This window comes from Ochotona curzoniae, unplaced genomic scaffold (assembly GCF_017591425.1).
Source record: "Ochotona curzoniae isolate NIBS_2020 unplaced genomic scaffold, NIBS_Ocur_1.0 scaffold_4683, whole genome shotgun sequence".
Classification (NCBI taxonomy): domain Eukaryota; kingdom Metazoa; phylum Chordata; class Mammalia; order Lagomorpha; family Ochotonidae; genus Ochotona; species Ochotona curzoniae.
Window position 1 is genome coordinate 17,418,772 of NW_024467121.1, and position 11,702 is coordinate 17,430,473.

General features: G+C 40.3%; 1 pseudogene; it reads right to left on the reverse strand.

Moving 5' to 3' along the window:
- Window positions 1-11,398: 11,398 nt before the first annotated feature.
- On the reverse strand, window positions 11,399-11,494 carry LOC121148278 (annotated as a pseudogene).
- Window positions 11,495-11,702: the final 208 nt, after the last annotated feature.

The window sequence follows — 11,702 nt, forward strand, 5'->3', positions numbered from 1 at the left end:
TCTGTGGTTTCATCTATTAATCTTTCTGAGACTGGTTTTAAGATTTGGAAAGAGAGGGAATTTGAACTGCCATGGCCTCACTGTTTCCTTGGAGCTTCCTTGAAAGCACAATAAAATGCCATAGAATTGGCAGGCAGAGGGGCAAAGAAGGACAAGAAAAAAGCCCCAACTTAACTACTGCTGCTAAATCATCAAGAATTGACAAGATGTCTTTTTCCTGAGGGTTGCCAAAATTTTCCTTCTTTTGGCCTAGAAGAAAAAGAAGATCTCTTGGCTTTTAAATTTGGAGCACCTAATTTTTCATTTTGTATAAATAATCTGTGTTCCTTTCCACTGAGTGGAATGCATGATGATGTTTAGAATACCAGCTGCCACCTAGCGATGTTCCCAAAGTTAAATATGCATATTTCATACTGTAGTTTAAATTATGTAAATAATTTGCTTTCTGTTCCCTCTGATGTCAAAATGGAAAAATGAGGAGTTATTACTTCCAAAACCCAAATAGTATTTGTATTGTTTGTAAGCAATAGGAGTGCACAGAGTGGGATTTTTTTTTTTAGATAACTTCTGAAAATCCTACGTAAATGTTCCCTGTGATGATGCATGTGCGTTGGGTTCTGATGGCATTGTGCTTTTCTGTGTGTGTGTTCTTTTAGCTTTAAAATAATGTGTGACCAAAAATTGCAGCATTTAAGGGGTCTTGAAAAAAATCATTGAAAATATGTATTATGAAAAATTATGCAGTTTCCAAAAATCCTAACACCAACATAAATGTGCCTTTTAATTTAATTTTCCACAAAATTTCTGGTCATTTTTGATTAGTAATTTTTGTTTTAAAAGTGATTTGAATAATTCAGTAGGACTCTTGCTTAATGTTCAATAACATTTTATTTAGTGGAGAGTTCATAGATGCAAAGTGAAACCATTACAGTTACTGATAAAGTTGTTCTTCATGATGGTTAAGAAATTTGACTTCTAGTGACTGGAGTTAAAATTAATACGATAATGACTCTAAGAACAAAAGCATTTTGTTTGTTGTTCAAAATAAAAAGGTATTACCTAGTTCTAATAATATGCAAATGAAATTAACAGAGACCTGGATTTTCTGATAGAGAGAATAGGTAAGACTATTATTGTGGCGATGATTAGGACAAGAGTATTCAGGGACAGCTTCCAAACGTGGAACTCGGATAACACCCAAAAGGCATGGAGTGAATTCCATTAAGTCAGGCTGGAGAGAGGCATTAAGGAAAAATAACAATGGTCCTTAAAAATATGACTGAAAGGGATATCCAGTATTTAGAGAAGGCTTATTTTCTCTTGTAAAATGGAGACTTAGCTTTTTTTTTTTTTTTAATTATTTGAAAATCCTAGTTGGAGAGACAGAGGGACAGACAGAAAGAGAAAGATCTGCTGGTTCACTACTCAGATAGCCATGATAGCCAGGGTGGAACCAAGCAGACCTAGCAGCCTCTTCCAAGTCTCCATGTGGATGCAGAGAGGCCCAGTCACTTGGGCCATCCTCCACTGCTTTTCCAGGTACATTAGCAGGGACCTAGTCAGAAGTGGAGCATCTGAGACACAAACCTGCACCCTACATGGTATCCCTGTAGACCAAACACTCTATCTCTTTAGTGTATACAATAATTATAAACAGGCAATAATTATTTGCTTTTCTATGTGCTTGTAAGCGTCAAGATACACGTTTATTGCTCTTTCTCTCTCCCCTTCTCACACACCCACCTACTCAAACACTCTGGTATGTACAACCAATCATTCATTGATCCACTAGACACAGAGGAAGGCATGGACTTTATACTTGCTTCAGAATACAAATCGAATATAGGGGCATTCCCTCAGAGTGTTTTCCCAAAGTAATGTGTTACTAATTTAAAGTCTATTTCCATATACACTTTCTTTATATGAGTACAGATGCTCACCTTGTGTGTGTGTGGAAACTAAAGAGATGTATGTTTAATGATCTTATTGCAACAGTAGGATGTTGCCTGGAGATGGTGTCACAGGTTACCAGTTTCCTTCCTAATAATTGTCTTGAATGCTTTTCTGGAACAGATTTCACTGTTAGCAGGGACTAACGATGCTGCTTCATCAAGTTATCGAGTGGGCCAGTTTTCTAATGAAAACAACAGCATTTTTAGAATTGAATAACTTCTATTTTTACATTATTGTTTTTTCATATGGCTAAAGGTTCAAAATGCAATGTTATGGAAAATAGCTGAAAAGCTGGTGTTTCTGCAGTTTACTTAGAACAGAAGAGCCTTGCAGAAATGTCTTCAGAATGCATTGAAATCCAAATATTCACTGTTTCTCAAAAAAAGGGGGGGGGGCATCATTAGTGAGGTCTTTGAATTGCAGAGATCTGTAAAATTCTAATAATTATTTTAAAAACATTGCTAACACTGATTATTTCATTTCTTTAAGTAGTAATCCCCAGTAATAGCTGTCTTTTTTTTTTTTTTTTTGGTCTAGAAAAGAGTATCATTTCAACAAGAGGAAAATGCAGTCTTGTTCAGATCTATTACACAACTTTCTTTGGGGATTATGGTCTTTCTAAATCCAGAATTCAACTTCTGATTCAAAATTAGCAAAATGAACACCATGCAGTTATTTTCTGCACCAGATTTTTGTTTCTTCTGGCCATCTTCACTCTTGTTTTTCTTTTAATAGAACATGCTGTTTTGTATAATTTTATATTCCCAGAGTCAAATAGTTTTTTTAAAAAAGACAGATCTTTTATTCAATTAGATAATCTATCCCATGTAACCAACACTGTCCAATGGAGAGAGAATTTTTTTGTGCCAAGCTGAGTCAAAGCAACCACTGGCATGTACACGATCTATGGTTGGGAACAGGCCTGATTGGGGAGCCAAGGGGACACCCTAGCTGGGTTGAGATTCCCACCGAGGAGCGTGGGGACTAGAATGGGGGCTGTGTTCTGATCTGGATATAGCTGTAGTCTCCCTTGACACGAGTGTGGGCTGGGACTGGATACGCCAAGCCAAGCTAAGCTCCAACACCATCTGGTGCTTTGGAGGACCAGAGTAAATGTGGGACAGACTAGGCTAGGTCTCAGCCCCTACTGAGCCATGTGTGAGCTGTATGTGGGTATGGAAGAGCCATGGCTGGGCTGAACCATCCAACAGTAAGAACCAGATTGGGTTGAAGGCCGGTCAGGAAAAGCCACTGTTCCTGCTAGGACAGGAGGTGAACTGAGTAGGGCTGGTTCATGGGCCCTGTGGTATGATCAAAATCTGGCATTGAGAGAGGAGCCTGGGCAACTCCTCTGGCAGGACACAGTCAGGTAAGTGCAAGAAGCATGATAGGAAACAGGCCAAAACAGTCCATGGGAAGTTTCCCACTGGCTTACATGAGTCGGGTGCAGACCAGGCTGAACCAGTTCACATCACCCACTGGTGAATCCAAACACCAGAACAGAGTGTGGGTTGAGCCAGGTTCGGTTGTGACAAAAAACAGTGCACAATACTGAATGCCAAGGTGACCATTACAGATGTGACCACAGTGCCCAACCAGCAGGCATGAGAACCAGGGAAGCAGGGGGCAGAGCCGGAGGGGGGTTTTGGGGAGGGCCCTCTGCTAGAAGCTACTCCCACTGGAGAGCTTGAGCTGTGATGGAGACAGACAAGACTAGGCTGGGCTACAATGCATGTGGACTAGATCAGGGAAAAGCCAGGCTGGGCTGACTGTTCTGACTGGTACAAGCAAAAATTAGAGTGGGTGAAGGTTGGTTGGGCTAGCTACAGCATCAGCTGGCAGAAGCAGGCACTGGGGGCTAATTCTGTCAAGTTACACTGCAGAACCTTCTGGAGCGTGCATAATCCCAGAATGGGAGTAGCCTAGAAGGGAAATAGTGGGCTCCCCCTCTTAGGTTAGCACTCCCACGGGAGGGCATAAAAACCAGGACAGAGGTGAGGGTAGCTAGACAGAAAGGCACCCAACAGCATGTGTGTAGGTTGGATAGTTGGGCTGGTTGGGTTGAACTAGGCTTCAATGACATGTATGAGAGCTAAATGGGATGTGGGACAGACTGAACTAGTCTGCTGGGCATACTGACAAACCAGAATAGGGGACAGGCCTGATGGTGGTTATTGTGGGTTGCTCTGACTAGGCTGCAGCTCCCACTGGTTTCTGTGAGGGCTGTGTGCCGGGCAGAACCAGGCTGGACTGCAACACCCATTGGTTACAGTGGAAGACAGCGTTGGAAACAGAACCAACCCAGCAATTGCAACCACCAGCTGATTGGGGCAATGGACCATACCGGGTCCTGTACTTGCAAGTACACACAAGAATCTGGTCTGGGAACACCTCAGACAAAGTTTCTTTGGGGGTCTCCCAAATCGAACTGCCAGACTCAGAACCTAACCATGAAAAGACAGAGGACAAAACAAGTCAGTCAACTACCTCACCCGTATGTTGGCAGTGAAAGACTGGGCAAACAGAGACTCTAAGATGGACTGTGTCAATCAGTGGATTCTTGAGCGACCTCTTCATGCTTGGAATGGCGAGATTGGCAGCAATTCATAATTGTTGAGCTATCAAAAACACTTGAGCAAGACCGTTGGAGCATGCCCCACATCAGGGACTCAGGATGGGTGGGACACTGGGTGGAGCTTCTCCCTTTATCTCCTGCTTTACCCCAGATACATGACAAAAACAATGTGGAAATAATAGTCTTACCCATTTCCCTGTAGCCCTTGAACCTTTTTGCCCTAATTTACTATGTAAAGAATGTCAAAAATTTTTTTAAGAATATGAAAAAAAAAGAATGAAAGGGTTGGAATTCTTACCCATGTGTCACTCATTGGACATACCCTATTGTTTAGCATCTTTACATCTTTTCTTCCATCTTTTAGGAATGACTTTAATTTCCAGTCATATCCTCTTTCTCTGATCCTCTGTCCACTCCTGTTAGGCCCAAGTCAAAGTCTACCCCATATAAGGAACACTGACCAGTCCTCTCAACTAGTGTTAAGCCCTTCTACATTCATATTCTCAGAGATGCTTGCCATCTTTCTATACAAGCACTCCCCATGTTCCATTTCTGTACAGTTCCTTTTCATGTATTTAATATTTTGGTCCAACACATGCACTTCCATTTCTACCCTCACCCCATATACATTTGGGGTTGTGTTGTTGCTAAAGTTTTGCATTCTCCATCTATTTTTTCTTTCAATTTATAACTTCTGTCATCTTGAAATGTCCTGTTAATACTGTACTTCCTTTGTTACCTTCCTGTGCATCTCTGTTCAAACCTAAGTTTCTGAAAGAATAGTCATAGTGCACTGGTTTTATACCCTTAGGTTTAACTTAAAAAAAAAAAGAACATTTTTATTTATTTGAAAGGCAGCTAGAGACAAAAAGATTAGCAGACATCTATGGTTCAATAACCAAATATGTGCAACAGCCCAGACTGGGCCAGGCTGAAGCCAGGAGCTGGGGACTCGGTAAAGTCTCTCACATGGTGACAGGGATCCATCTACTAAGTTGGTACCTGCTGCCTCCAGGATCTTCCTTAACAGCAAACTGGAATTAAAGGCAGAGCCAGGACCCAAATCTACACACTCGAAGATGTGATAGTGGCAATCTAAACAGAATATTTTTAAAGATTTGTTATTTATTTTTCTTGGAAAGTCAGATTTGCAGAGAGAAGAAGAGACAGAGAGATCTTCTATCTGCTGGTTCACTCCCCAAGTGGCCACAATGGCTGGAGCTGAGCCATCCAGAGCCAGGAGCTAGGATCCTCCTCCAGGTCTCCTATGCAGGTTCAGGGTTCCAAAGATTTGGGGCTGTCCTCAACTGCTTTCCCAGGACATAAGCAGGGAGCTGGATGGGAAGTGGAGCAGCCAGGATATGAACCAGTACCCATATGTGATCCCAGTTCATGCAAAGCAAGGACTTTAGCCATCAGGCTACCTAACCACACCCTCTAGAGCATATTAATTACAATGCCAAATACACATTCCAATTTATTTAAATATACATTTATTATATTTATTGAAATATATTTGACAAAATTGTCTATATTTAAGGTATGCAACTTAAAAGTTAGGAAATAAATAAATCATACCCAGTCCTTCCTAGTGAAACCTTTCCTTACCTGTTTTTACTACTTCATTAAAACTGCTTTGATAAAGTTAGTCAGTGACTTCGAAATTGTCAAAATTTAACCTCTGTGGAGTCCTCATTGTAATGGAACTCTCAGTGGCTCCATTATCATCATTTAGGAATGGGCCTGGCATGGTGGCCTAGTGGCTAAAGTCATCACTTTGAACATGCTGGGATCACATATGGGCACCGGTTCTAATCCCAGCAGCTCTACTTCCCATCCAGCTCCCTTCCTGTGACCCGGGAAAGCAGTCAAGGACAACCCAAAGGCTTGGAGCACTACACCCACATGGGAGACCTGGAGGAAGATCCTGGATCCTGGCTTCAGATCGGTACAGCACCAGCCATTGTGGTCACTTGGGGAGTGAATCATCAGACGGAAGATCTTCCTCTCTGTCTCTCCTCCTCTCTGTATATCTGACTTTGCAATAAAAATAAAATCTTTTTAAAAATCATCATTCGGAAAGCTGTCTATTTATTCCCACCTGCATGCTTCTCAATGTTTCTTTACTTTGATGCCTCTTGGGCACTTTAAACTCAGCTTCTTAAGTTGATGAGTTTTGTTTTTTTCAGTGTTACTCCCTCATTTTTAACCTTTTTTTTTTATTCCAAATCAGGTGGTTTTACCAAGAAAGCCATGCTCACCAGAGAAAATTGAGGCATTATTTAATCTGCCTTTATCCCCAACACAGCACAGGATTTTCACATGGGATAGACCTATGATAGACAAAATGTTGGGAAGATAAAGGCTTTATTCAATGGCAAAGAAAATAGAAAGTTAGAAAGATGACACAGGAAACAACGGGACGTGCTCTCAGGCAGGGTTGTGGCTTCCGAGCTCCCCAGGACAGGCGGCTGCAGCAGAAGGACAATTCTACCAAGCATGCATTTTTAAAAGGGTCTTATACCTAAAAGCTACCCATGCTGGGCTCTTCTAAAGACTGTGTCTACAACCCTGCCTACTCACCATGTGGATGAACCTGGCATGCATGGGAGGCTCAGTAACCAGCATCGATTTAATAGTATGACAGTGGGAACCAGGCTTCTCCTGAGGCCCGGGGCCTGCTGACATCTTGACATGAGTTTTCATTTTTTACTTCCATTTTTAGTACTTTCCTCATATTTATTTCTTATTTTCTTATTATACATACAGTCATTACAAAGTAGCATAAATAGAATATCATGAGCTCTGGAGCCAGACACATCTGGATTTACTTCCCAGGTCTCCCTATTCAGCTCACGTGTTTGGACAAGACATGTAGGGTGTCATCTGTAAACTAGATATGAAAATCTCTCTCTCTGACAATTGAATGAGAGTTCCCAGTTATTTAAGCCCATGGTGCTCATTCAATAAATGGCAAAGTCGTCTGTTATCCTTGTTTCAGGGACCCTCTCCTTTGTCAGCACGAACATATAACATAAATGAAGAAGGCAGTGTGTGATTCTGCAAAAATATTCTCGTCTTAATTATAAGTTTTCACATAATTCCTTCTGCAACCGCAGTGAAGGTATTAGAAACAGTAAGCCTGAAATTCAATACTTAGATAAATAAAAAGTACACGGCATTTAGAAATCCGTAAGACAGCTAGGATTTGGGTTATAAAGCCTTAGTTGAGTCTCTTACATAATAAAAAAATCTATAAAACGTAATTGATCAAACTCAAGGAGATGAAGAGCCGTACAGACTCTGCTGGGATTAGAACTTCAGGTTTTAAACAGCCTAGGCTGGCAAACCTGAAGCTTAGTTCACTAAGCTATCCCCCTGGCTATATGATTATGTACAGCAGTGAATGGGGAAGAAATGCGTCCTGTATTGCTGTTTTTTTTTTTCCAGTCTCACCTCTGAACCATGGTAACAAAATTGAGCATACCATCTTAAAGATACACTGGCCCATGTCTAGTCAAGTTTTCACAAACCAAGACTGAAGTTAATTTTCAGCACACAAAGCAGTGAACTTCTGGTGGTTTTTTTTTTTTTCCAAAAAGACAGACAACAGTGATTTCACCATGTTCTATCAATAGTTTATTTCCCTATGGACAGGAGCTATTTTGATATTTGTCTATAAATGAATAGTAGTTACTAGTAATGAACAATAGAGAATGAACACAAATGCCAGTTTGTTTTCACAGACATAGCAAATAAATAAATAAATAAATAACAAAAAACCCCACAGGCTTTAGAACTGGTTAATCCTAATGTCAAAAGCTTTCTCTCACCCCCTTTTAGCTGTGTGACTTATTATTTAAATGATTGATTTTCCTCAATGAAGAGATCCAGGGATTAGTGGTCAAATACACAAACTGACCACTCAATTTCAAGTTTTCCTTACCTGTAGAGTGGAAACAATGTCTAATTCATGGGGATCTTGGGAATTGAATTTGTAATATTGAGAAACATTTGTAGATTGAGAGGGATCAGATCATTACCTTAAGCTAACATTTTTGTGTGGCTTTTAACAACCAAAAAATACCATAAATACATTTTCATGTATAAGAGGACAGATTCTATTACTCTTCCTTTGCAGATAAGGAAATTTGGGTTTGAATATGCTACATGACATTGCCAAAGTTATACAGTTGGTAACTCCTTGAGCCAAGTCTAGAGTGTGCAATTCAGTGCTTTTTCCCAGAACCACAGGGTTCTGCTATAATTAGAATGTGGGTCTGCATACATCTTCATGAAGCCAACATGTCTCTTCTCTTGTTAGGATATGATGATTGTTTCCTCCTCAGGCATTTCACCCGATTCTGTTTCCATGTTCTAGTTTCAGGAAGGACACGTCGGGATTGCGTTACTGTCACTCCCTGTTTCTTCTCTTCCCTTTTTGGGGGTTCAATACACAGTTCCACTTCTAAGCTCATAATTCCTAATCAGTTAAATGTCAGACTACACCTCAAACTAAAATATTTATAAATTCAGGGTATTGATGATCATCATCTTTACAACCAAGCTTGTAATTCAAATCACAAGTTCCATATTCATTCATATTTAACATCATTTTTCACTTGCATTTTAGGAATTGGACTCTGGAAAATTTCCCTCTCTTCCCTCGAGTCACTGCTCATTTGCAACACTGGGTCTCACCCTGGCCCTGTCATGTGTCAGTTCTCATCAATCACTTTGCGTTTTCCAGGTAACTGTTCTGCCTGCATGGCACAGCTGTAGCCTTTTCTGCTGTCCCCATCACTGATTTATTTTTTTGAGTGCAGATTTCACCTATATATTTGTGTCCCAGAAAGAAATTCTGACACCTAAAACCGTTCCTGCCAGTTGATATCCTTCTGTCAGAAGCTTTGCCCTGATTTAGACCAATTCTTGACAGCTTCCCACAGGCAAACACCTGCAGAAATCTGCCCGTGGCCACAGGTGGATTCTAGGACCTGAAGTTGATCTGAGGATCGGAACTCATGAAGTCCTCTTAAAACTATGATGGAAAAGTAGGCGGAACATCAACTCCCCACAAATCGTTTTGTATTCAAATGGAACAGCAAGAACCCAGAACATCTGCTGTTTCAAAGACATTTACACAGACGCTTAGTAATGCAGCAGGTCCAATGGCATTTTTGCGGGTTACATCCAAATAGTATAGCAGCAAGAAGTATTTTTAGTCTTTGGGGGATATTGTACAAGGCAGACACATTGTTGACATCTGGCAGGTTCATATGCAACCACTGAGATCTTTCAAAACAAAACTGTTGCAAAGGATATTTAAACCCGGAATGTCAGTTGGGAATAAAATGTTCCCTTCTTCGACTGTCTTTCCTGGTGTGAAATGCACAAATTTTAAAGATTAGGAATGAGTCAATTTAGATATCCTGAAGCACAGAAATGGAAAGAAAGCATTTTTCTGAATGTCATCCCCTTCTAAAATTATGGAGAAAAACTTTGCAATGTTTGTGAAGGAGAATGGGTGGATTTTTGTATTTATTTTTTCCCTGGATTCTTTGGGGCACATAATTGCCTACTCGACAGTTCTTTGTCACGTGCCTGGAATTGGATTAGCCTTGAATTCTACTTTCACTGGTTCATAGCTGTGTGACCTTTACCACAGAGTTTACACCAATTCAGGTTATAGAGTTCTTTTCTGTGAAATGGGATCTCGATGGTTTCCATCTCAGCATTGTGCGTGGGGAACCATTTGCTAACTACAGAGTTAAAGTCAGTTCCTGGTGCAGGACATACTCAATAAATGGGAGCTACTATGTTGCTATTACACAAAAGTTAAAATACGGAAGAAAGTATTTTGGACTTAGGAGCCATTGTTTTTGTTTTTCACAGAAAGGTAGTTGGAATTAGCTGTTCATTTTTTGAAGTTTTGGTAAAAGATTTACAAAAGTGAAATTACAAAAATGAAATTACTTCACTCATATTGAAATCATGTGATTCAAACATCAAAGCAAAGCAACTGCTCTCCATAAATGTCTAGATTTCCCATGACACTGGTTTTATTATCATTGTTCAGTTATTCAGAAACTGAATATCCAAGTTTAGCCTAATGCTTAGACCAAAAAAAAAAAAAAAGTAAGCTCCATCTCTGTCATAGTTTAACCATTTGATTATCTTCTTGCAGTTCAGATAATGAAAGTTTTGGGGAGACACAAAAAAGATCAAATGTTATTCAAACCTGATTTGCTTCATGTTAGAAATCTACATTAACAAGTAGGGACTGGAACAATAGACAGTCCACTGCCTGCAGCGTTGACATCCCAAATGGGATCTGGTTTGAACCCTGGCTGCTCTGCTTCAAATCAAGCTCCCTACTAATGTTCCAAGGAAAACATCAGTTGGAGATCTGGGAGCAGCATGTGGTTTTCAGCTATGGACCAGCTTAGCTCTGATTGTGTGGCCATTGGGGAGTGATCCAGTGATGAGAGATATTCTCTCTCATTCTTTCAAGCAAAAACAATTAAAACATATTACAAAGTGGGCTAGTTTGGGACTAGCATTGTGGAGTAGCTAGCTAAGCTTTCACCTCTTACATCAGCATTCCATATGGGCCTTGGTTCAAGTCCTGGCGCTCCACTTCTGATTGAGCTTCCTGATAATATGCCTGGGAAAGCAGTGGACAATGGCCCAAGTGTTTAAGTCACTGCATTCATGTGAAACTCCCAGCTCCTGGCTTTGACCTGTTCCAACCCTACCTTTTGTTTCCATTTGAGGAATGAACCAATGGAAGAGAGATTCTCATTCTGCCTCTCTCTCTCTCTCTTCCTCTCTCTCGTCTCTGCATCTCTCCTCCCCAAACCCCTCTCTATAACTTTCACAAATTTTCAAGTCATCTTTTGCAGGAGGCATGCTAATCTTCTCTTATTAATCCAGTTTTAGTATATGTGTTACCAAGGCAAACACATCTCTGTAACTTTCAAATAAATATTTTTAAAGTAGACAAATTCAAGAACTTTTATTTATATGCAAATATTTACTGATTTACTTTGATTGGTAGCAAATTAAGGCAGCACAAACAAGCTTTTCTAATAGCATTTAAGTGTTTGAGTTTTCTTTGTGTTTTTTCAAGACATAAAGGCAATAGGCGTTTGGCAGCTAGAAGTTAACAGCA